This window comes from Arachis ipaensis, chromosome B06 (genome assembly GCF_000816755.2).
Source record: "Arachis ipaensis cultivar K30076 chromosome B06, Araip1.1, whole genome shotgun sequence".
In the NCBI taxonomy this organism is placed as follows: domain Eukaryota; kingdom Viridiplantae; phylum Streptophyta; class Magnoliopsida; order Fabales; family Fabaceae; genus Arachis; species Arachis ipaensis.
The window spans coordinates 36,153,750-36,181,629 of record NC_029790.2 but is presented as its reverse complement, the minus strand read 5'-3'; the positions used below and the strand labels follow the sequence as shown (position 1 = coordinate 36,181,629).

The window sequence follows — 27,880 nt, the reverse complement described above, 5'->3', positions numbered from 1 at the left end:
ACGACCGGATGAAAATGGGGTTTTCATACGTACTTAATTTGATTCTTTAGTGTTTAATAATAAGATATAAGCAAAAGTTCAAATGTAAAACTCAGTATAGGCGGGAGGCATGGAATTAAAAAATAAAGAAGTATAGACAAAATAAAGCTTGATTATAACCGTACTTACCCAATCTATGATTATTCAACTACAAGAAACCCCCTCCTTTGCCTCTTTTAACATAACCACTGACAACTTTCACTAATTACGCTCCAAAAAGTAGTGAGAAGCAAAACAAACTTTTGGGGGAAAATGGCTTTGTTAAACTTATAACGGCCATGCTTATTGGTTAGGAACAAGGTCAAAAAGAACTAAATGACCAAATTTATCAACAATAGGAATCACTTTTTTGTAGTAAGGTTGTCAAAGACTTTTAAGGCTCAATTTTTGTTTTATTTGGGGCACATAGGCTGAGAGGAGGGTCCTTTCCTGATGAGTTCAGTTTCATCTTTACGGAACCATGAAAAAACAAAAGAAGAAAAAGCAAATTAAAAAGTGAAGAAAATTATAATTAAAGAAGAATTGATAGTCTCGACTTTTGGTGTATTTTGAAAAGAAAGAAAGTAATTGATTATAAGAAGACCGCGCGCGAAAGAAAGTTGTTACTTTAAAAGAAAAAAATTGATTAATTTTGATGATGCCATGTAACATAAAAGAGTTTTATATCATCATTTTATCATCATGATGTGCTTCTCTCTATAATACTTTTAAGATAATAAATTCAATTCTTTTTGTTAGTATTTCACTTGATTTTTTTTGTAACATCCACAGCATATCGAATCAAACTTGTATTAAAATTTTAATTTAAAAAGCAGATACGACTTCTCTTAAAAGAATGAACTCAACCTGAAATTTACCTAATGTTTGTATCGAAAAATGTATAAAATATTCAATAATATTAAACTATGGTAAATGATATAAAGAATTGTAATAAAAAAATACTTAAAATAAATAAGAGTTTTAAATAAAAAAAAAGTAAAATTAGAATTGAAAAAAGCAAAATGCTTGAAGAAAAGAAATAAGAATAAAATACGTAAAGAAAATAAATAAAAATAAATTAAAAGTCGACTTCACACACTCACATGTACTTACAATCCATGATTCTCCTTGGCCTCAATGTGACTTGAATTTTTGTAGAGTTTTGTGTGATGATGAAGTATTCAGATTGAAGTCCTTTAGTTCTTCCAAATTTCTCCTATTTATATATCACAAGGGTGAACTACAAAATACTGTGAGCTGCAGAATACTTCTCTTTTCACAATTCAACTTCCCATTTTTTCTCAGATTTTTGTACCCCACGATCTTGCCTTGACTATGAAGGACCTTGTTCTTTAAGGTGAACACTCCACGTCCTTGCATTTACCTTGGTCATCAAGACCCACGTTCTGTCAAATTAAACCACGGTAATTAACACATTTTGACCTTTGTGTTTTCTCGACTCGACTCATATCCCATATGGTGTGGTCGACACTCTGATTTATCATGGTCAAATTTGTATATCTAGTCAAACTTTTGTACTAACAAATTAACCTTTAATATTTGTCTTTTCAGAAATTGAAATGATAAGTTTTACTTGATCACGTGCTAAGCATATGCCAAATTTCAAATTTCAGAATTTAAAAAGACAATTATATAGTTTCTGAAATGATATATGCGTTTTCCTGAAAATATGTAACGTTACCCCTGAGTTTTAATGGGCCTTTATTTGAAACTTTTCACATTCTTTCAAAGGTATAATTACTTTGCTAGTCCCATTCATTTCCATTATCATCATTACTCCTTATTTCTTAGAACTTTCTTTTTTCTATGAGATTTCTTTCAACCGTTTCTATGGATTCTCAATCAGCCCACCAATAATCAGCCTTACTTTCTACTATTGTTGCCTCTTTTACTTCCACTACTATTACGGTTCCTGCTACTATTATCTCTTCCATTGATCCTGTAACTATGGCTTCTATGTTTTCTTCTCTTCCAGCCATTGTCACCACTGCAACAGTCTTGCATCTAGTGTGGTGACTATTACTCAACAGCCTCCTCAATATCATGGGGAAGACAAGATGTCTAAATTATTTCGCCTTCCCTTTTTATAGATGATGTGAAACAATTTTACAATGAGCATGGAAGCTTGAGAACCCCCAATCCGGATGTTGAGACCATAGAACTCTGGAGAAGCCAAGTATTCCTTCTCTTCAAGGTTACTGATGTTCTATATTCATTAGGATCTCTTTCTACTCAAGAACAGATTGACTCTATTTTCTCTTTTTTTTTTCTTCTCCACCTAAACACCTTCTTCTTATTTTTTTGTAAAAATTTTAAAGCTTCCTATTTTGCTAGTTGAGTTTTTCGGACTGCTCCCCCTAAGGAGTCATGTTCTCGTTATTCGACTTGGATGTCAAGAGTAGCTCCTTCTGATAAATTTGTTTGAAAAACAATAGAATTTACTTCTACTCTTAAATTAGCCACTTTTGACTAGTCGTACACTCCAGCCATTTTAGGAGCTAGTTTGTATTTTTAGTGTCTGACTACTAACAATTTTTATTTTTCTTATGGAATAATGGGTTCTACCTTGATGGAAGTATCTGACATGCCTCCTAATGGGGAGTGTATGTGTCATGGGCTACTGAGTACCTTGATAATGCCTTTGACATTAACTTTGACTCGACTTCTGCGTCGAGTTTTATTCAAAATAATATAAGGTCTGGTGATGAGCCAATTACTTATAGTGAGCATGTAATATTTTTGCTTTTATGGCTTAATGTCTTTTTTCTACCCAAAGTCTATCCAGATTCAAAAAAATAATTACCTTCCCTTAGTCATCATGCTGCACTATAAAAAATACATTGACCTTCCTTCCATGATTTTAAGTAAGTTGCATGAGACTTTGTTTTTAGCGATTAGTGAAATCCATCGAGGTGAGAATTTGATCAACCCTTTTAGTCCTCTTTGGATTGTAAAGTTATGGTTGAAAGTTGTTCTTGAACCTCAATTCACAATTTCTTCTTCTGAAATTCCAAAAATTCCAATTGATGGTATCCAATTCTCTTTTTTATCTTGGTCGAAACAAAAAAATATGTCTTTCATTGATGCATTTTGTCACTTCATCTCTTTACTTCTCAACATCAAAGCCGATGACAACATTTCTTACTACCCCAACCCTTTCACCTACCATCGAAGTTCGGTTGAGTTTCTTCATTCTTTTATTAATTCCAAACCAGAAAACCAATTCATTATCGATGATTTGTGGTCCCATACCTTAACTCCTCAAATTCCTTCACTCGGGCTCCCTCATGAATCAACCATGGCCTTGAAAATAAATTAGTAACCTATTTTCCTCAATTTATGCCACGTCAATTTGGATTGGCACAATCTCTTTCTTCTCTATTATCTCTCGACCCTGAAGCAAAAATGATTCACTATGAGGTGTCAAATTTAGAGGAATTTGATCAAATTTTGGACTTAAACCACCAAATTGACTTCACAGTTGATGCGGGATTTTGAATACCACAAACTAACCGACAAGTACACCGGATCATACCAAGTAATAACTCAGATGAGTGAGTGTCGGTCCCACGAGGATTAATGGACTGAGCAACAATAGTTGAGTGATTAGACTAGTCAAACAAGCTAAACTGAGTGGTTTCAAGTTCAAATAGCATAAAATAGTAAACAGAGAGTGGAAGAAAGCAAACAATGAATGGTTGGTGAAATTAATATGATAAAAAATAGTTAAGAGTTTGGAGATGTTTAAATTTTCGGATTAACAATTTCTATCAACTACTTTAATCATGCAAAGATTCTATTTTCATAGCAAACCTTAAGTGATTAAATCCTCATTCTTAGTCATTTAAGAGTATTAATCTATCAAAATAAACAGAGCTCCTAACCTTAACAATGGAGGTTTAGTTACTCATGGCTCAAAGAAAAATCTTGAGTTCTCGAAATGTAAAAGTATGGAATGAGAAAGAAGAAGAGAAGAGAGCCCGAAGGGCTGAATCTTTTCTCCTTTTATATCTAATCCTAATTGATCTAAAATTAAAATTCTAAAATCCTAAAAATTATCTTTTATTAAATTAAAAATTAAATTTTAAAACTAAAGTTGTCTTCCGAAGGACTTGCTGACACAGGCCTAGCACTAAACGCCGAGTAATGGGGTTTAGTGCCACCAAACAGAATTCATCTCTAACGTTTCTGGACACCTGGAACTAAACACCAAGGAGCGGCGTTTAGCGCCAGCTTGACAGCAACAATTTTCTCCTTTTTCTTCTGCACGAACTCTGTCAAACTCGCCCGAATTTTACTTGAAATCAACAAAATAGCTGTACAATTCAAAGTAGCATCCATGATGGTCTAAAATACTAAAATCTCATAAAAACTCAGCAAATTCACATCTAAATTACTAAGAAAAGATAGGAAAGATACTCGTGCATCAACGGTACCAGAAAGCCGACATCACTCGTTGTTTTCTTTCAACGCCCTCTTTTCATAAGTGGTGGTTGACTTATTACACTTCTCATTGTGCTTTGACTAAACAAGATCTTTTAACTTGGTTCTTCCTGTTGCGCAGACTACGACAGCATTGAAGAAAACTAAAAGTGAACATGCTGAAGAAATTATTAAGTTCGAGAAGTATTACAAGGTTAAGTGGTATTTCAAGAAGGTTAGGTATGTTTTCAACGAGCCCTTAGAAGTATGGGAAAAGAAGAACGAAACATTTAAATAAATGTCTGGAGCATTATTTACAAGTGTTTACTCGAGATTCCTTAGTACAGAAAAAATCCTTTATGCAACCTTTCAAGTTTTCCCCTTTTTCCAATGCCCCATTCGATCTTGCAGATTGACTACCTAATCCTCCTAAAGGAGCCTTAAGAGAGAATTATAGAATCCAAAAGAAAGACCCAAGAACATTGGGTATAAATACTACTGGTGCCAATATTTGGTTAGAAAATTGGGAAATTGGGTGAACTTGAGTGGTGGATGGTGGTTGGAAGAGAGAAAGAAGAGAAGGGAATAGAAAAGAAGAGAAGAAATATAGATAAGAGAAGTAAAGAAGTAAGGAGGTGAGAAAACAGAGGTGTGCATACGCACACAAGCTCGTGCATACGCAGAAAAGGTGTAAAATGGGAGTTGTGCGCGCGCACCAGCATGTGCGAGCGTTGCGGGTGAAATTCGATGTGTGCAAGTGCACACATGTGTGCACACGCACAAAAAGAGATTTTTTTTAAGAAAACGTGAGCTGTGCATGCACACAAGGGTGTGCGTACGCACAGGTGGAAAAAAGGGTTGGGAGCGCACGCACAGCTGGTGCGAGCACTACGGACAGAAGGGTTGATAAGAAGTGTACATGTGCACAGGGCTGTACGTGTGTGCGTGCGCACACATGTCCGTGCGCACACACAAGGAGCAAAAGAAGGGGGATGCGGATGCACAAAGCGTGCGAGCACTATGAACAGGGGCTGTGAAAAGGGGTGTGCGTACGCACAAGGCGTGCGAGCGCTCTGAACAGGGGTTGTGTTAATGAGTGTGCGTACGCACAGGTTGATGCGTACGCACAGAATGCAAATTTTGGGGAGGTGTGCGTATGCACAGGTGTGTGCGCACGCACATGGTCTGTTTTTCCAAAAATTTTTAGATCTCTAAGGCACCAAACTTGAGCTCAACAAAAGGGTTTTAACCCCAAAACATCCAACATTGCACAATTACATTATTCAAACTAAAAATTATCCTAACTAAGCTTGAAATTAAACTAAACATGAGCTATCTACAAGAAACAAAATGCAATGAATTAAAACTATATACAAAGAGAGGGTTAGAAAGGTGTTACCATGGTGGGGTGTCTCCCACCTAGCACTTTTATTTATTATCTTTAAGTTAGACAATTGGGAGATGCCCTTGCTATGGTGGCTTGTGCTTGACTTCTCCACCAATGCTTGAATTTCTAATGTCCTCCGGGATCCCAATCCTAACCATTAACAAAAAAAAAAAAACAAACCAAAAATCAAGCTATTTACATATTAACATATTTACAATAGCGAATAATATAACACCATTGCAACTCTCAGGTAACGGCACCAAAAATTTGATGTGAAGAATTATTGCCGGTTTGGAATTAAATCAAAATAAGAATCACTTTGTTGATAGCATAGTCCAAACCAACAATGAACTCTCACAATCAAAGTTTAAACCAAAAGATGTCACAATCCAAAACAAAATAACCGGGAGTTTTAATCTTGGGTCGTCTTCCCTAGGAGTTGCAAATGAAGTGCTCAATTATTGGCTATGGAGGGAAAAAAGGGTTTTGATGGCAAGAGAAGCATGTAATGTAAATAGCAAGAAAGTAAATAAACAAACATGCAAGGAATTAAATGAAAGAAATTAAATTCAAAGGCAATTAATCAAAAGGAATGGAAATTCAATTGCTAAGAAACCTCTTGGCATGGATTGAGGGATAAGGTTACCTATCCTAGCCATTGACCACAAACACATGATGATTATGAAGAGTTAATCCTACTTAGTCAACCCTACATCGAGGATAAGTCAAATAGGCATAGTTGATCTCAATCCACAAGTCCTAGCCAACTCTATTAATGGGAGGCTTAGAGTTAGTGGAAACCAAGAATAGACATCGATGCCTCAAGGGTCACCAAAATCCTCAATTCCAAGCCAAGAGTGAAGAAAAACTAAGAAAAAACTAAGCCAAATATTTTTATCAAATACTTGGAGTACATGAAAATAAAAGCATATTAAATTACAAAAATAATAAAATCTAAAGCTACCAAATGCAAGAAATTAATAATAACAACTAAAGAAAGTAATAATAACATGGAAACATAAATTTGCATTAAATGAAATTAAAGTTAACAAAAGTGTTCATAACATAAAAGTGACAAAATAAAGGAAATAACAAGAGAAATGAGGAAGATCAAAACAAAAGAGCATGAAAACATAAATGAAACTACATTAAAACAAGATTTAAAGACTGAAATTAAGGAAAATTAAACTCAGAAAACCTAAATTCTAGGGAGAAGGGGGAGCTTCTCTCTCTAGAAACCTAAGTAAAGCATGTAAAAACCTAAACTAAATTGCTTCTCCCTTGCCTCCTCTTGAATTAAGGTTGAAATAGCTCCACAAATGAGTTGGATTGGGTTTTTGGAGCCCAAAATTTGCAGCCAGCAAATTAAATTAATGAGGTCATGTGATGGGACCTGTGCGTACGCACACTTGCTGATATTTCCACTTGTGCGTGCGCACATAAGGTTGTGCACGCGCACACTTGCTGACTCTCACTTGTGCATACGCACGCACACTTGTGCGTGCGCACACTTGCTGAAAAACTCCAAACTCCATTTCTTCATGATTTCTTCACTTTTACATGTTTTTTTCTTCATTCCTTCAATTCATATTAGCCTTGTAAACCTGAAAGCATTCAACAAACACATCAAGGCATCAAATGGAATCAAAGTGGATAAAATTTAGTAAATAAGGGCCTAAAAAGCATGCTTTCACTTTTAAGCACAATTTATGGAGAGTTTACAAAACCAAGCTATTTCATTGAATAAATGCAAGAAAAATTGATAAAATCCACCTAATTAGAGCAAATAAATATCATGAAATGTGGATTCATCAGCCATCTATTTTGGGGAACCAGTGATAAAATTTATGGCCGAACAAGGATCGTTGGATATCCTCCAAGTATCTTGTGTTTCCTTAGGGCTTGAAAATTCCTTTTTACTCATCTTATATTTTCTAGTATTTTTAGCTACTCGACCAATAAAAATATCTGGCATCTCTCCCGACCCAAAACCGGTCGAAGAAAACTGGAAATCTGACAAAGATTTTGCTCCCAAAAGAACCAAGTCAAAGCGTTCTCGAGGAAGAGGGAAGTCAAGTGATGCTACACTTTTCTCCAGAAAACAAGTTCTTGTCGACATTCTCACAGGTTCTGAACTCAAGAAAATACAGAGACCGAAACCTATTGTTTCTTCTAAGGTATATCTTGACACCTTTTGAGCTTGTAATCAATTCATGTCTTCACATACAATTAGTATCTTTTACCACTCATTTTAGTCAAAAAAGTTCCAAATGGAACTCTGACGCGAGGATAAGTGTCGGTATAGAATTTACTAAGAGAATTCTGTTGTAGGCATAGCCTAAACCAACAACTAATCCTCAAGTCAAAGTTAGAAAGTGTGTCACAACAATAAAATCAATAACCGGGAGTAGAATCCTGGGTCGTTTTCCCTAGGAGTTACAGGGAAGTATGCATATTATTGGTTAGGAGTTTCTTGGAATTTTTAGAGTTGAATGCAAGAAAGGTAAATGACTAGAAATTAAAGCAATGAACACTAATGATTAAAATAAGGAAGCTAAAAGATCAAGTTAACAAGGATGAATAATAATCAATCAATGTAAAAACCTTGGCTAGGGGTGAGAATTGGAATTTCTATCCTCATTGTTATCATCAATAGTGACAAGAATTGTTCATTGCTCCCACTTAGTTAATCTCTAACAATGAAGGAAAGTCAAGTGGTATAATTGACTCTAATCAACACTTCCTAGTCAAATTCTAGTGAAAAACTAGCTTTGGTGGAATTCAAGTTAACTAGCAACTTCCAATTATCAATCAACAAAAGATTTTGACAATTCAAGAGTCTCCAATTGCTCAACCCCCAAGCCAAGAGTAAAAATCTACTCCATAGCCATAAGTGACATTTTCTCAAACACTTGGTGAAAAAAAATGAAAGACATTATAAAATTGAAAAGATAATTCAAATTAAAGCTATCCACTACAAACAACTAACAATAACAAAGCAATTAACAACAATGAACATGAAATTTCTCAATGCATTAATAGAAATCAATCTCAACAAGATCCAAATTCAAGATCCAAAGTAACTAAAATAACAAGAACATTAGATGAAATTAGAGGAGGGAAACTACAAATTAAAGCAATCTAAAATTGGAATTAACACAGATCTAACCAAAGGATCGAAGTGAAATTGAATTGAGAGAATTAAAACCTAGAGAGAAGTGAAGTTTCTCTCTCTAGAATTCAAACTAAAACTAAAACTAAAGTGTGTAATGATTCCCCTATTCTCCTTCACTCACAGCCTCTTATCTTCGAATTGGGCTCGAAACTGGGCCAAAAATCAGCTCAGAAATCGCCCCCAGCATTTTCTCTTTAATGAGGCACGTGACGATTGTCGCGCATACGCGTCAGCTATGCGTACGCATCGTCTGGAAGATGCACTGGCCACGCGTACGCATCAGTCATGCATACACATCGGTTGAAAGATGGCTTGGTCACGCGTACGCTTCAGCCACGCGTACGCGTCGTCACTAGCTTCTCAAATCTTCAATCCTTTGTGTTCCTTCCACTTTTGCATGCTTCCTTTCCATCCTATAAGCCATTTCTGCCCTATAAACCTGAGATCACTCAACAAATACATCACGACATCGAATGGTAATAAGAGAGGATTACGAATTAGCATTTTTAAGACCTAGGAAGCATGTTTTCATTTTTAAGCACAAATTAAGAAGGAATCTCAAAAACATATAATTTACATGAATAAGTGTGAGAATAGTTGACAAAATCTACTCAATTCAATCCAAAAATACCATAAGATAGTGGTTTATCAATCTCTCTATACTTAAACATTAGCATGTCCTCATGCTAAGCTCAAGAGAAGCCAAAAGAGTGAAGGGAAATGGTAGGACTTATGCAATGCAACCTATCTATATGAATGCAACTACATGCTAAATGCTTCTACCTACTTGGTTAAAAGTAAATCAATCCCCAAGAACATATATGAATAAGTAGGGCTAAGATAGTCATGTATTTATGAATTCCACTAATTCAAATCTCAAAATGAAGTACAAATAGACTTGCAAGAAGAAATCTCATGAAAGCCGGGAACAAGGGATTGAGCGTTGAACCCTCACCGGAAGTGTATGCACTCTAATCACTCTAGTGTTTGAGGGTCGATCCTCGCAATTCTCTACTAATCTTGCTTTCTAAGGCTTGCTTTTCTTCTACCAATCAACATATGTTCAATGCATGAATACACATATCAAGAGATCTTTTCCTGGGTTGTAATGGGGTTAGGGTCAAGGTAGGATTGTATTTGGTCAAGTGGACTAAAGTTTGAATCCTTGATTAACCTAAACTTCCCACCTAACCTGAGACAATCCATGTAATCAAAATACAAAACCTAACTACCCATTAACTATCTTTTCCACATATTCATGTGTAATACCCTAATTACCCTAAGCCTTACCTCTAGCCGTAAAGCAAAGGTTAATCAGAGGTTACGACAATTCTAAGGCTTATATATATATATATATATATATATATATATATATATATAGAAGTAATAATAATTCTAGAAGCCCAATGAAGAAATAAACTCAAGTACGAAATTACAAAAGTGTGAAACGTTCACACGAAGCAACTAACTTAAGGCACAAGATATACATACAGACTGATAGGTAGAAAAATGCCAGTTAAGAATTTCTGATAAAAATAGCATTGCAAGTACAGTCTTAACTGATGAAATTTCCACGATCAATTTAATTTGTGTCATAATTAAAATTAAATAACCGGGAGTAGAATCCCAGGTCGTTTCCCAAAGAGTTGACACAAGATGCAAATTACTGGTTAGAATTTTTCTGGGTATTTTTGAAATTGAGAACAAAAAAAATAAATGGCTAGAAATTAAAGCAATAAATAATAACAAGAGGTGTTATGTATTTGAAATGCAATGCCTTGGTCAGGGGAGAGAATTGAAGTTTCTATCCTTGTTGTCTTTCCCAAGTAGAATAGTAAATGTTCATTGCTTCCACTTAGTTATCCTCTAACAGTTGAAGAAAAGTCAAGTGGCTTCACTAACTCTAGCTCACAAGTCCTAGTCACTTCGTGGAGAATGACTAGAGTTGGTGAGAGTTGAGTTAGCAAGCAATTTCCAATTACAGATAATACTTGAGTATCACAACTCAAGGAATCCCAATTAATCAACCCCTAAGCCAAGTTAGAATATCTACTCCATTAACATGAATGGCATTTTCATAAACGCATAATAGGAATAAATAAAAGACATGATAATTATGAAAAAATAATTAAATAAAAATTGACACGAACAACAATTAACACGAATCAAACACGTACTTAAATTAAACATAAAATGATTCAATATATTAATAAAATTAAAAAATAACAAGATCCAAATATGAACTCAAGAGAATTAAATGGAAAAGCAAAAGAAATAGAAGTAATAGAGAATAAACTATAAAGATAATGACTCCACTTGAAGGTAGTAACAGCCCTCTCTAGATCTAATTCAATCCAAAACTAAGAATGTTAAAAACCCTAGGAGAAATGGTGTTTCTCTCTCTAAAACTCCAAACTAATAAAAAACTAAAGTGGAAAGTGAAGTGTAGTCAATCTCGTTGCAAGTATAGTTTCTAAACCAACAAAGAATCATTTAATACAAAAATTTGGTTGTCACAAGTAACAAACCCCTATAAAATTAATAACCGAAGTATTCAAACTTCGGATCGTCTCTCAAGGAATTGCAGGGAAGTGTACTTATAATTGGTTATGAGATTGTATCTTTTTGGGGTTTTGAATAAGGAACAAGAAAAGTAAATTGCAAGAATTAAACTAATAGCTAATAAAGCTCTTGACAAGGTATGAGAATTAGAAGTCCTATCCTAGTTATCCTTATCAATTGTGACATCAATTGTCCATTGCTCCCACTTAGTTAACCTCTAAGTATGAAGAAAAGTCAAGTGGATGAATCAATTTGATTCCTCAAGTCCTAGTCAACTCCTAAGGAAAGACTAGCTTTAGAGGGATCCAAATCAACTAGCAACTTTCAATTATCAATCAGGAAAGGAGTTTGATAACTCAAGAGTCTCCAATTACTCAACCATAGCCAAGAGGAGGAAAATCTACTCTAAAACCAAACTAAACATTTTGTCAAACACTTGGAAGGCATAACATAGAAACATAGAAATTAATAAGAGACAATAAAACCTAAGCAACCAATTGCAAGGAATCAATAACAACAAATGAGAAGAGAAGTAATAAACCTGAAATACCTCAAATTGTATTAAATAGAAAATCAAATCTAACATGAGGATTTATAAACTAAAGTGGCAACATAAAATAATCAATGAGGAAAATAGATAAATTAGAATGCTAAGACAAATAAAAGTAGAAGAGAAACTAAATCAAACTAAGATAGAAATCTGAAATTGAGAAGAATTAAAGCTAAAAACCCTAAAGCCTAGAGAGAGGAGAGAGCCTTTTTCTCTAGAAAACTATATCTAAAACCTAAAAATTATGTGAATGAAAGTTCTATGAATGAATGAATGATTCTCCCACTCTGCAGCCTCTAATCTGTGTTTTCTTGGCCGAAAACTGGGTCCAAAACCAGCCCAAAATTACCCCCAGCGTCTTCTGCAATTTCTGCACGTGGCGCACGTCACGCTTACTCGTACGTCACGCATACGCGTCGATGGTCTTCTGCGCGTGTCACGCGTACGCGTACATCATGCGTGCGCATTGCCTAACAGCATGGAAACTATAGCAAATTGTATCTCATTTTGAAGCCCTAGATGTTAGCTTTCCAACGCAACTAGAACCGCCTCATTTGGACCTCTGTAGCTCAAGTTATGATCGATTTAGTACAAAGAGGTTAGTCTTGACAGCTTTAGCAATTCCTTTAATTTCTTATATTCCTTCCACTTTTGCATACTTCCTTTCCATCCTCTAAGTCATTCCTACCCTATAAACCCTGAAAATACTTAACACACATATCACAGCATCGAATGGTAATAAGAGATGATTAATAATTAGCAATTTTTTAGGCCAAAGAAGCATGTTTTCAATCAAAGCACAGAATTAGGAAGGAAAATGTAAAACATGCAATTTATATGCATAAGTGTGAGAATAATAGATAAAATCCACTCAATTTACATAAAATATACCACGAAATAGTGGTGCATCAAATCTCCCTACACTTAAACATTAGCATGTCCTCATGCTAAGCTCAAGAGAAGCTATAAAGGAGTGAAGAGGAATGGCAAAACTTATGAAATGCAACCTATCTATATGAATGCAACTAAATGCAAAAATACTTTTACCTACTTGGTTAAAAGTAAACAAATTCTCTAAGACAAACATAAATCAGATTCCACCAATTCAAATCACACAATAAAAGACAAGTAAACTTGTAGGAAGATAGCTCATGAAAGCAGGGAATATAGAATCAAGTATTGAACCCTCACTGGAAGTGTATATGCACTCTAATCGCTCAAGTGTCTAGGGTTAATCCACTCTACTCTTCTCTAGTCATGCTTTCTAAAACTTTGTTCTTCATCTAACCAATCAACAAATATTTAGTGTACAAATGCAAACATCATGAGGTCTTTTCAAGGTTGTAATGGGGCTAAGGTAAGGGTGAGGATATATGTATGGCCAAGTGAGCTATAATATGAATCTTTGACTAACCTAAGTTCTCACCCAACACACACATACTCTATATAATTCTAAAATCATGCCTAGCTACCCAAAAATTACACTTTTGCATTACATACTCATGTATCAATTTTTAATTCCATCACATATGCATTGATCTTTTATTGAACTTAGCATTGGGGTGGTTTTATCCCCTATTCATTTATTTATTTTTCTTTTCTTTTCTTTTCTCTTTTTTTTTTCAAACAAGAATGAAAACATAATATATCAATGCATATGGCTTTTCAATTTTCACATGAGTAAGCACCCAAATTTCCAATATTTTTGTCAATAAAATATAAGACATTCTCATCAACCCAAGTTCCCACAATTTTCCACACTTAGTTGACACACAATCTCTATCTTAAGCTAACCAAAGATTCAAATAAGGTAATTAATTATTTTTCCGCTTAAGGCTAGTGATGTGGTAATATAAAGAAGAAATGGGGCTTAAAAGGCTCAAAGTGGCAATTAAAGGTGAATAAAATGGTAGGCTATTTAGGGTAAGTAAGCTAATAACAAATGATGGCCTCAATCATATGTATGCATACAAATACACTAAACAATGGACATATAGAATGGAACAAACTATAGATTGCAATCATAGAGAAGAAAATACACAAGAATAAAATTTATGGTTAAATAATGTAACCATATAATTAAGCTCAAAATCTCACAGGTTGTGTGTTCTTAGCTATAAACCATGTTCCAAATTATAATCTTCAAATAAGTTTAACAAAAAGGTTTTAATTTAAATTAGTGGAATGCTATAAAAAGGGTCTTGAGAAAGAACTTATCACTCCAACCAAGTAGTGGTAGAAGAACATGCACAAAATCAAACAAGCATGCAATCAAACATGCAAATGCAACGACTAATTTAACAAGAAAAAATTAAACATTGGTGTTGAAATAGGAAATAACTAACCCACGAAAGTCGGTATCGATCTCCCCACACTTAAAAATTGCACTGTCCTCGGTGCATGCTAAGATGTGCAAGTGGACGGGTTGCTCCAACTGATACTTTTTTCCATAGATTGTGCAGATGGACTTGTCTGTCGCCCCATTGAAAAGCTTCTCTTTTCCTTTCTCGGTGGCCATCCTGAAAGAAGAGGAAAAGAAGAAAAGTAACCCAGAAACAAAGATAGAAAACAAATAGAATATGGGTGGGTTAATACCAAATAATGAGGGTCCCAATTACATGGTAGCTACAACATGTACGTGAGAAAATAATAGAAGCAAACGACATATCAATAGTGCAAAAATTGCAACAATGGGGAAGAGATAGTAGGTAATGAGAGACGATATAAATTCATGTCAATGCAAAAGGAATACAGGTATCATATAAGATTAGCATTGACTTAAATAATATTACCCAATCAGAATAAAACAAGTCATGAAGCACCAGAATAATTAACAGTTGAGCAAGAAAATTCAACACCAAAGAAAAAGTATCAAATTTAGAAAAGAATATAAAAACATGCACAAAATTAAAATGTAGGGAGTGAAGGTATGCAAATGCAATAAGAAGTATAGAATGAAAGAGAATAAGGATGAGAAGTTAAAGAAATGAAGAAGAAGAAAGTAAGAAATGAGGAAGAAACAAGGAGAAAGGAGAGAAGAAAGAAGTAAAAAAAAATGAAAAACAGGGCGCGACGCGCACGCATGCATCACGCGTAAGCGTGAAAACTGAGTTGGCCATGCGACGCGTAAGCGTCGCCCACGCGTGCGCGTGGGTGGCCAAACATGCACACTGACGCGTGAGCGTCAGTCACGCGTATCACTCGTGCGATTCCAGCACCAGGGCAGCCCAACTCTCTGTTCAATTGCACCTTTTATGCCGATTTGGGTGTCCACGCGTACGCGTCGGTAACGCTTACGCGTGGATGGTAAAAATCGCAGTTGACGCGTACGCGTAAGATACGCGTACGTGTGGGGTTGCTTGTGCGTAAGGCACCCCTCCCGCATCCTTCCAGCGTAACTCTCTGTTTAATTTTAATGGTTGTGCATACCCCCATATGACGCGTGCGCGTCATTGACGCTTACGCATCGTACACCTTCTTTTTTTTTTAATTAATAACACCAGAAATTAATAACCATAGACTAACGAAATAAACATAACGAAAATGATAATTTAACTTATTACTAATATAAACAAAAAGGGAAATAAGAAAGAAATTACCATGGTGGGGTGTCTCCCACCTAGCACTTTTAGTTAAAGTCCTTAAGTTGGACATTTGGTGAGCTCCTTGTCATGGTGGCTTGTGCTTGAACTCATCTTGAAACTTCCACGAACGCTTGGACTTCCAATAAGCTTCAACATCTCCAGACAAATTCACGAAGCCTTGATAAAGTTCTCCACAAGCTTTGAGCTCCCAAAGTCGATCCTCTTGTATGCCCGGATCCCAAATCTTGTTTCTACACCCGTCTGTAAGTTGATAATCATGATTCCATCCGGGTGGTTTAGCCTTGGAATTCTCATGTAAGCACCCATACATCCTCCTGGACCCATTCACTTTGGTTCTATACCAACCATTGTTATCAAACCTTGAGCGTGCAACCATCATGAACCTAGAGTGATGTTTCCAACCATTACACAGTTCTCCCCTACTCTTCAATCCACAAAGAGCTCTAAGTTGACCATACGTTTCAAGCAACCCATACTCAAGTGGAATTAGAAAGCCTGGAGATAAGAGATTTACCCACTTGAATGGTGTAAAGGATGATGGTGACTTAGGAAGGGGGACCTCCCCACCCTTTAACAAAGCAAGGCCCACTCCCTTGTGCTTCTCTTTGATGATCTCCACCTCTTGACAAACTTTTTCAACATTAACCTCGTCTTCAAGTTCAATGGGAGTGGATTCAATTGTGGATAGAAATTCATTGATTCTTGAATCTATCTCTTGATCAACCTCCTCCAAGTTTTCAACTATGACATGCCTTAGAGGTTGTACACCCTCCTCAACATCAAATTCAAACGTCATGGAAGGAGGCGCTATGACTTGAGTTTCCCATGGAGGTTATGCATCTCCTAAGTCCTTAACCACTTCCTCTTCTTCAATAATTTTGGCGTTCTCCACTTGCTCTAGTACAAAATCCAGCTCCAGTACAAAATCCAGCTCCTCCTTGATGACTTCTACCTCTTGACAACTTTCTTCAACGGTCTCTCCTACCTCTACCTTTCGGGCCTCCTCTTGCTTCTCTTGAAGTATGTATGCGTGAACCCGATCTATTACGTCCCTAAGACGATCCGTTCTCTCTTGTTCCATGTCAATAGCATAATTGGGATCATGTTGCTCTTGGATTGATGGATATGGGTGAAGAGTAAGTGCACCAGAGCTTGAGGGCTGAGTATTGGGGGTAAAGGATGGATCCATACGGGATATAAGAGCTTGGAGAGTAGAAGTGAGACCGGTAAAAGAAGAGATGAGTGTGGTTTGAAGCTCCTGTTGTCCTTGACGAATAACACTAAAGGTATCATCTATGGGAGCTTGGGGTGGATAGGAGGGTTTATTTGTTGGGAGAAAGGGCTCATAATGGGAAGGTGGTTCTTCTTGGTAAGGATATGGAGATGGTGAATATTGAGGTGGTGGTTCTTGGGGGTAATTGTGTTGGAATTGGGGTGGTGTATGTATGGTTCATATGGTTCATATGGTGGTTGGTTAGGTAGATATGGACCGGGGTCATATGGAAGCGAATGGTGGAAAGGGGCTTGTGAGTATGATGGTTCAGAGTTATGTTGAGGAGGTGGCTCATAAGCATATGGTGGGGCTTGTTGGTAACTACAAGGGGGTCCACCATATCTATCGTCTTGGTATGCACCCTGGAATGGCTCTTGACCATAGTAATTTGGTGGAGGTTGGTTGTCACGAAAAGGTCCACCATAACCATTGTCTTGGGATGCATCGTAGTATGGTCGTTGCCCCTGGCACATTGGGGGAGGTTGTTGCCGAAAGTGTTGATCAAATCCTGGTGGCTCCTTCCATCTTTGATTGTTCCAACCTTGATGCATGTTTTCATTATAGCTTCCATTTTCTACAACATAATTTGAACCAAACTCGTAGCCAAAAGGGTGAGAATTCATAGTAACAAAAGAAAATAAAAGCACAAAAACTAATAAGGAATAATGAAACTAAACTCCTAAAACTAGAAACAACTAACAAAGAAACGAAAAAGCAAATTGATTCACAATATTCACAATAACCAATAATAAGGCACACGTTTGTAATTTCCCGGCAACGACGCCATTTTGACGAGAGGATTTTTTACGGATTAGAATTTCACAAATGAAATCTTGTTGCAAGTATAGTTTTTAAACCAACAAAGAATCATTTCATACAAAAATTTGGTTGTCACAAGTAACAAATCCTATAAAAATAATAACCGAAGTATTCAAACCTCGGGTCGTCTCTCAAGGAATTGCAGGGAAGTGTACTTATAATTGGTTAAGAGATTGTATCTTTTTGGGGTTTTGAATAAGGAACAAGAAAAGTAAATTGCAAGAATTAAACTAATAGCTAATAAAGCTCTGGGCAAGGTATGAGAATTAGAAGTCCTATCCTAGATATCCTTATCAATTGTGACATCAATTGTCTATTGCTCCCACTTAGTTAACCTCTAACTATGAAGGAAAGTCAAGTGGATGAATTAATTTGATTCCTCAAGTCCTAGTCAACTCCTAAGGAAAGACTAGCTTTAGAGGGATCCAAATCAACTAGCAACTTTCAATTATCAATCAGCAAAGGAGTTTGATAACTCAAGAGTCTCCAATTACTCAACCATAGCCAAGAGGATGAAAATCTACTCTAAAACCGAACCAAGAATTTTGTCAAACACTTGGAAGGCATAACATAGAAACATAGAAATTAATAAGAGACAATAAAACCTAAGCAACCAATTGCAAGGAATCAATAACAACAAATGAGAAGAGAAGTAATAAACATGAAATGCCTCAAATTGCATTAAATAGAAAATCAAATCTAACATGAGAATTCATAAACTAAAGTGGTAACATAAAATAATCAATAAGGAAAATAGATAAATTAGAATGCTAAGACAAATAAAAGTAGAAGAGAAACTAAATCAAACTAAGATAGAAATATGAAATTGAGAAGAATTAAAGCTAAAAACCCTAAAACCTAGAGAAAGTAGAGAGCCTCTCTCTTTAGAAAACTATATCTAAAACCTAAAAATTATGTGAATGAAAGTTCTATGAATGAATAAATGATTTCCCCACTCTGCAGCCTCTAATCTGTGTTTTCTGGGCCGAAAACTGGGTCCAAAACCAGCCCAAAATTGCCCCCAGCGTCTTCTGCAATTTCTGCACGTGGCGCACGTCACGCGTATGCGTCGATGGTCTTCTGCGCGTGTCACGCGTACGCGTACATCACGCGTGCGCATCACCTAACAGGATGCAAACTATGGCAAATTGCATATCATTTTGAAGCACCGGATGTTAGCTTTCCAACACAACTGGAACCGCCTCATATGGACCTCTATAGCTCAAGTTATGATCGATTTAGTACAAAGAGGTCAGGCTTGACAGCTTTAGCAATTCCTTCAATTTCTTGTATTCCTTCCACTTTTGCATGCTTCCTTTCCAGCCTCTAAGTCATTCCTGCCCTATAAACCCTGAAAACACTTAACACACATATCACGGCATCGAATGGTAATAAGAGAAGATTAATAATATTTATATGTTTTATATTTAATTATTTAAGAATAAAAGATTCTGTTACCATTTAAAGTATTAAGTATTAAAGTATTGTCATTTAAAGCATTTATTTATGTACTAGGATATTCTGTATTTAAAAACCTCTTGCCTTCCACACGTCGTTCCGCTGCTACTACTGATGGTTGTATCTTTCTTTATTTCTCTCCTTGATGACAAAAGAGAGAGAAATTAAAGATATTAAACGTTTATGGTTTATGCCTTGTGGTCTATTTTATACATAGGCTTGTTTTTTATTTTATTTTATTTTATTTTATTTTTTTTATCTGTTATTTTGATATTGGTTTTATTTTTAAAGATATTTGCTCTTATATGTCTTATGTTTTCTGCTCTAGTTCCTTATTCCATATGCACCATGTTATGTCTAGTATTTTTACATTATATGCACACTATTTTAGTACATACTATTTTAATATATGCTCAGGTACCCCAATTTTATATTTTTATTCTTGATTGATGGATGCTCATAACTAGGAGGAGCTTGTTAAAAATAAAAAAATTATTACATACTATCTCTTTAATTTGAAGTTCAATCATGTATGTCATGAAAGGAAAAATTGTTGAATTATGATTTGATTTGGTACCTTATGATAACCAATATAATTATCTACTTCTTATTATAACGAACCATTATGATAAGAATTATAGGAATCAATCAAAACTGACCAATCAAGCAAGATGAAATTATGCAAATCAACAACATTAATATAAATATCTGTTATGGACTCACACGGTCCAGCCCAACAACCCGGCGGGTCGGGAACACCGCCCCGACCCAAAGCCCGAACCATCCTCTATAATAGAAAAATCTGGCGGGTCGGTCCCCCGTGCCCGACCCGAAGCGCGTGCAACCAACCACTACACGGCTCGTCACTACGCCCAACAAACTTGTCGGGTCGGTATCTTCGGGGCAACACCGGAAGTCCGGAATGACCTGCTCCCCCCATGTGGACAGGGACGGCTCACAAGTATCCTGGCCAGTGGGCTAGGTCATTTATGGGCACGTCCAGCACAGTATATAAGGGGAGAAGTCAGCTCTCCCCCCAAGGTACACATCATCTTACCTAATTTGGCTATCATCTCGTATGGACACTGACTTGATTGTCGGAGTGTCCTTGTAGGTGGCCACCCCCTCGCCCGCTCGACCTCTGGTTTTGCTAGTCTTCAATTCAAGCCCGAAAACCCGCACCAAGTCACTCCAGGGTCTCGCCCTCTTACCCTTCCACCACCTTCCGACCCGTTGAGTACCCGAGACCTTCAGGTAACGAATATTGGCGCCATCTGTGGGGAACCCTTGAACAGTCATGGAGCGACTTCCCACGTCGGAAGAACTCCGCAAAGGAGGCGGGGCCCGCCTAAGCAGGGTGAGTTCGACAGCTTGAACTGGCCAACAGCCACAATCCTCCGTTCAACCAAACCAACCAATCTACACCAAGACCCCCGAAAGACGTCCTTTCGAAGGAACGGGAGCCGACAGCTCCAAGATCATACAAGAGCTTAGACACAGAGTATAAAACCTTGAAAGGGAGCTGACAGCGAGGAGTTAATCCTAAGGCGACGTCACTCGATCCCACGATCACGCCATCCGATCCCGCACCCGCACCCGCTTCCCCTCCCGAAGATACAAGAACAGAGAAATGAGCCCAACAAAGCGCGATGAGGCGCATATACAGGTGACCTTACGACCTACCCAAGGCAGGTCCAAGAGCCAAGGGGAGTCCCAAAGAGGGAAAGCCAAGAAATAACAGGAATCCATCATCATGGGAGCCACTCCTTTCCACCCCTCGATCCTCAAGGTCCGGCTTCCGAAGAACTTCGACAAGCCAACGGACATGAGATATGATGGGACTAAGGATCCCAGGAGCACCTCACAGCTTTGGAAGAAAGAATGAATATGGAAGGAGTAGGCGACGCGGTCAGATGCCGAGCATTCCTTGTGATGCTGGCCAGTCCAGCGATCCGATGGTTCAATGCACTCCCACAAGGATCCATCACGGCCTTTGCAGACATCTCCCAGATTCAACGACCAGGAAGTTCTTGGACAGATTCAACGACGAACGCTTGGAGATCGACGGCCTTACGGACTCAGTGGCTAATCTCTGCCTAATGAATGGCCTGCTAAACGAGGACTTTAGGAAGCACCTCACTACTAAGCCTGTTTGGTCCATGCAGGAAATTCAAAGCGTGGCCAAGGAATACATCAATGATGAGGAGGTGAGTCAGGTTGTAGCAGCCAACAAACGGCAGCTCCCAAACCCCTCAGCTCGGCAGGCCCCCCAGGTCGACAGATACAAGGAAGCTCCCAGGGAGGGCACCCTAGCCAAGCAATCCAAGCAACCCCCACGGGTAGGAAGGTTCACAAACTACACGCGATTCACGACACCCATAGTGGAGGTTTACCAACAAATTGCAGACAAAGGAATCCTATCCAGACCTAGACCATTGAAAGAAAGAACGGGAGGCAGCAAAAGCCTTTACTGCGATTATCATAAGGGATTCGGTCATAAAACCCAAGACTGCTTTGATCTCAAAGATGTCTTAAAGCAGGCCATCAGAGATGGAAAGCTGAAAGAAATCTCCCGGCTCATCAGAGAGCCAAGGAGACGGGAACGTGAACTTTCCGAGGAAGATCGTAGCCGGACTGTCAAGCCAAGTCAAGAACCCATAGGGGACGCCAACAACCCCCCAACCTTTGTGGTCAACGTTGTGGTCGGGTGCGACAGCCCTCCTAAATCCAAGTCGGCAACAAAAAAGGATACCCGGATCCTATCCATCTCGACAGAAGGTCCCATCATCAGCAGAGGACCTCCCACAATATCCTTTGGCCCAGAAGATAAATGGTTTCACGACCTCCCCGAGAACCCCCATGGTGGTTACAGCGATGGACGGGACAGGGTTAGTCAGAAGAATCCTCGTCGATACCGGGGCCGACTCTAACATCCTATTCAGAAACGTATTCGATGCCATGGGGCTCAAAGAGTGTGACCTCAAGAATCACCAACACGTGGTCATGGGACTAAGCGATAACTACATAAAACCCGACGGGACGATCTCCCTCCCAATCTGCCTAGGAACCGGTGATGCCAGGAAGTCGGTTATGGCGGACTTCATAGTCCTCGAAGACTCCACAGCCTACAACATCATCCTTGGGAGAAAGACCATCAATGAACTCTCAGCCGTAATATGCACTAAATTCTTGACAATGAAGTTCATAACGGACAAGGGAACAGTTGGCTCCTTAAGGGGAGACCTAGAAGCGGCGGTCGCCTGCGACAATGCCAATCCCTCCTTAAGGAAAGAATCTAAGAAGGTAGCTGGCATTTTCTTGGCAGATCTGGACGTCAGGATGGAGGACAAGCCGAGACCAGAACCAGAGGGGGACATGGAAAAGTTTCAGATAGGAAAGTCGGCAGACTAGTTTACCTTTGTAAACAGGAACCTGTCCCATGAACTCAAGGGCCCCCTCATGGAGGTCGTAAGGGCGAATAGTGACCTCTTTGCGTGGGCACCATCAGACATGCCAGGATTGGATCCGAGGTCATATCCCACCGACTAGCCGTAAAACCTGACTCCAAACCAGTAGCCCAGCGGCGAAGAAATATGTCTTAAGAAAGGGCCGACAAAGACGCCAAACAAACAGTCGGGTTATTGGAAGCAGGATTCATCAAAGAACTCGAGTATTCGACATGGCTGTCCAACATCGTTCTAGTAAAAAAAGCCAGCGGGAGGTGGAGAATGTGCGTTGACTATTCCGACCTGAATAAAGTTTGCCCAAAAGACTTAACCAGATCCCAATGCACCAACCCGACGAGGACAAAACGGCATTCATAATGCCAGGAGGCACCTATTGCTAGAAAGTAATGCCATTTGGGCTGAAAAACACAGGAGCCACCTATCAAAGACTAATGAGCAAGGTCTTCCACGACCTCATCGGCAAGACAGTAGAAGTGTACGTCGACGACATCTTGGTGAAAACAGCAGAGCCGAACAGGCTAATAGACGACCTCCAAGCTGTCTTCAAAGCATTAAGAAAATTCAAAATGAGGCTCAATCTACTCAAGTGCGCATTCCCCATGGAAGCGGGGAAATTCTTAGGATTCCTGATAACACAAAGAGGGGTAGAGGCCAACCCAGACAAATGCGAAGCCATCCTTAAAATGACAAGCCCTGGGTGCGTCAAAGACGTGCAGCGACTCACCGGGAAGCTCATGGCTCTATCCTGATTCCTCGGTGCCTCGGCGGAAAGGGCCATCCCACTCTTCAACCTAATGAAGAAGGGAATCACCTTCGAGTGGACCCCGGCATGCGAAGTAGCGTTCAGGTACTTCAAAAAGATACTCTCGGAACCCCCCGTACTTAGCAAACCTAGAGAAGGGGAACCCTTGTACTTATACCTAGCAGTGACCACACAAGCCATGTCGGCAGTCCTTGTCCGAGAAGAAGACAAGACCCAACGCCCAATATACTTCATCAGCAAAGTAATCCAAAGGGCGGAGTTGAAATACACCAAGTTGGAAAAGTTGGCTTACGCCCTACTAACCTCATCCAGAAGACTAAAACAGTACTTCCAAGGGCACGTGATCATCCTCAGAACCGACCAGGCCATTCGGCAAGTCCTCCAGAAACCCGACTTCGCGGGAAGAATGATGGCGTGGGCAATAGAGCTATCCCAATACGACTCGCAATACGAACCCAGGTAGGCAATTAAAGCCCAATCAATGGCAGACTTCCTGGTAGAGGTCACAGGGGAGGCCCCCGACATGACGAACACACGGTGGAAACTCCACGTTGACGGAGCGTCCAACCAAACGTTCGGAGGGGCTGGGATCATTTTCGAGAACTCGGCAAGAGTAGCTTATGAACAATCGATCAAGTTTGATTTCCCAGTCTCCAACAACCAGGCAGAGTACGAAGTCATGATAGGAGGGTTAATATTAGCCAAAGAGGTCAGAGCATTAAGGGTAGAAGTTAGTAGCGACTCCGAAATCGTCACATCTCAAATAAACGGCAGCTACCAGGCTAGGGACGCACTACTACAAAAATACATGGAAAAGGTAAAGGAGCTATGCAAAAGCTTTGAGGAAGTCATAATTCAGCATGTCCCCAGAGAGAGAAACGCCTGGGCCGACCTCCTCTCCAAACTAGCAAGCACCAAGCCCGGGACGGAAAACAGATCCTTAATCCAAGGGCTAGCAACTGAACTTGCAATCATCTTGTGCGCAACCCAAATACCGAACCCCTCCTCTTGGATAGATCCTATCCTCCGATACTTGGAGCATGCCGAAACTCTCGAGAATGAGAAAGAAGCATAAACCACCAGAAGGGAAGCCTCTAAGTATGTGATCATATAAGGACAGTTGTACAAATGAGGGCTCCACCAACCCTTACTTAAATGCCTACGCCCCGACCAAATGAACTACGTCCTAAGCGAAGTCCATGAGGGATGTTGTGGTCACCACATCGGAGGAAGATCGCTACCAAGAAAGATCATCCGAGCAGGATATTACTGGCCCACAATGATGTTGGACGCCCAGGAGTTCATCAAATATGCAAAAAATGCCAGAAAAATGCCAACTTCCACAAAGCTCCACTTGAAGAACTCAGCCTAATGATGGCCCCCTGACCTTTCGCCCAATGGGGAATCGACCTCTTAGGGCCGTTCCCGCCTAGGCCTAGAAAAGTGAAATACTTGATAGTAGACATAGACTACTACACCAAATGGGTGGAAGCGGAACCACTAGCTAGCATATCTTCAGCGAATTGCCAAAAATTCATGTGGAGGCAAGTGTTCACCAGGATCGGAATCCCAGAAAATGTCATATCTGATAATGGGACACAGTTCACCGACAAGAAGTTCAAAGAATTCCTAGCAGGACTGGGAATCAAGCAAAAGTTCTCCTCAGTCGAGCACCCCCAAACCAACGGCCAGGTAGAGGCAGCCAACAAAGTCATCTTAAAAGGGATAAAGAAGCGACTTGAAGGGAAGAAGAGCTCATGGGCAGACGAGCTAGCCTCAGTCTTTTGGTCCCCCCCAATCATCTACCGGTGAAACCCCCTTCCGACTCACATACGGGGTCGACGCAGTCATCCCAGTCAACGTCGGGGAGCTGAGCCCAAGGTTACTCCTCCAAGGGAGAAGCGAGGAAGTAAAAAAGGATCTGTGTGACGAAACAAGACAAATGGCACATCTAACAGAGACAGAAATCAAGAAAAGGATAGCCCTAAGGTACAATGGCAAAACACTGAAAAGAAGTCTCGAAGAAGGTGACTTGATCTTACGACGTAACGACATAGGTCTACCGACCCCGGGAGAAGGCAAATTAGCCGCGAACTGGAAAGATCCCTACAAGGTAAGAGAAGTCCTCGGCAAAGGCGCCTACAAGCTGGAGAGGTTGGATGGAAGTGAGGTACCGAGAATATGGAACATGGCAAACCTAAAGAGGTTCTACTCATAAGAAGAAGCAACCACACGATCTAACAACCTCGACCCCTCCACTTTGACTTCCTTTGCATTCCTTTTTCACTCCCATCTCTTCCACTTAATTATACACCACTTTGTTTGTTTTAAGTTCTACATATGCATATATAATAACTTTGTCTTTTGCAAGATTTACGTCAAAAATGACAAAATGACGAAAAACATACGGTCGACCTAATGGAAACCCGGGACTGATCACCCCGAAAACAAAAGGGACCCAAAGCAAAAAACAACTCAAAAAGCGACAAGTAACAAAAACGGTAAATACCATAAAAATGGTAAACCAAAAGGCCACGACAGCCCGGGTAAGCAAAAAATAATAAAGCAGGCAAAGCCACAATGGCCCGAGCAAGAAAACAATAACAGAACGGCCTAATCAAAATAAAGTGCCAAAGTATTCATTACAACTAAAAGGCACATTAAACAGGCCCAAAGGTAAAAGCAACAAATTACAAAAGGCAAGGCAAAGAATACAAAAGCTGAAAGAAGTATCCATCTCAAGGCTTGAGGATATCAACGATCTTCCCGTTCTCAACCGTCTTGAGAGCTCCAACCTGAGAAAGATCGAGGTCGGTAGCCAGCACGGCCACATGAAGCTTAATCCCCTCCTCGGTCAGCTTCACAGCCTCCTGGGCCCCCTTTGCAATCTCCTTATTTTTCTTCTTCAGGGCGGCTATCTCCTGACGAGGAGTCTTCGCCGAGCTCTTCGCCAACTTCAACTTTTCCTCCAATTCCTTTACTTTCTTCTCAGCAGCGACAGTCTCACCACGAGAAGCATTCAAATCCTTCATCAAGGCAAGGTCCCGATCCACCAGCCGATCTCTTTGGCATCCTCCTCAGCCTTCTTCTCCTGCTCAGATAACTTTGTCTTCAGGGACTCCTCCCGAGACCTTGAATCTGTCAGATCCTTCTGAGAGTTCCGAAGCTTCCCTTCCATAACATGAAATTTTCCAGAGATAGGTTTCACCTTCTTGGCAATAGCAGCAGCTCAAAGAAGGCTGCGATAGATCCACCTCGCCTGGCTGGAAAGGTCGGTATCCCGAAAAAACTCTTTAGTGCCAGGAAGCAATTGGGACTCGATGAAACCCCCAGCATCGAAGTTCTTTTCCACAACAGAAAGAGCCTTCCCTAAGTACCGCTTCCTCTTCTTCGGGTTGCCAACGACCTTCAGGTCATCATCACCAAACCCCAGATCCTCCTATTTAAAAGGAACCTCCGCCTCCACACTAGAGTTCCCCGAGGCATTCTCAGGAGGGACCTCAACTTTCTCCGCCTGACCTTGGTCAGCTCCATCAACCCGACCACTGCTCTCTCCGGCATCCTCCTGGCACTGACTCACCGAAGGAGTCGTCGAAGAGTCCTCACCACCCTCATCACCCTCTCGAATGAGGTTCATTAAGTCAGCCAGGGTAGTCTTCCCGTCAGCCATGGAAATTGCAAGCAAAAAGCAAAGGTGTGAGCAATTGAAGAGCAAACACTAAATAAAATACAAAAAAGTAAAGAATTCACCAACATACGACCGATCGGCCTCCCGATCCCCCATAACCATATGAAGGTTAAGATTTTTCTCGCCAAAAATGGCCAACAAGATGTCGGCGATGTTACGCACTTCCGAGTTCAACTAATCATAGGATATTTTTATCAAGTAATCGGATCCCGCCCTGAAGCTCCAGTTAGTCGGGATCCACCTTTTCCCCTCGGCAGTAAGCCAGAAGGGTTGATGACCCTCAATTGGCCTGACCTTGAAAAAAGTAGACTTAAAACCATGAAAAGTGTCCTCAAAAAGGTCAAAGATCCTGCGACCTTGTTGGGCCTTGAAGGACATATACCCCTTCTTCTTCTTCCCTTGCCGAGAAGGGTTCGTAAGAAGGAAAAGGTAAAGAAAAACGTTCACAGAGATCAGAAGCTCCAGATACTCATAAACCATCTCGAAGCATCGGGTGGTAGCCCAGCTGTTCGGGTGCAGTTGCGATAGAGCAATATCACAACGGTTTAGCAAACCCATGACAAAGGGAGAAAAGGGTAAACGAACTCCCAAGGTTGTGAACATGGGTTCATAAACCCACAACCAGTCAACAACTCGTGGAGTTGCCAGGTTCTTCTGGCAAACACGCTCCCA

The 27,880-nt window shown here is 39.6% G+C and overlaps 1 long non-coding RNA gene across 1 annotated transcript in view; it reads left to right on the top strand.

Annotated features, from left to right (window-relative positions):
- Positions 1-7,125, top strand: part of LOC110263959 — a 23,253-nt gene extending 16,128 nt beyond the window's left edge. The window contains exon 3 of the long non-coding RNA XR_002349686.1: positions 7,042-7,125. This is a non-coding gene — a long non-coding RNA (uncharacterized LOC110263959). The remainder of the gene's footprint in view (positions 1-7,041) is intronic.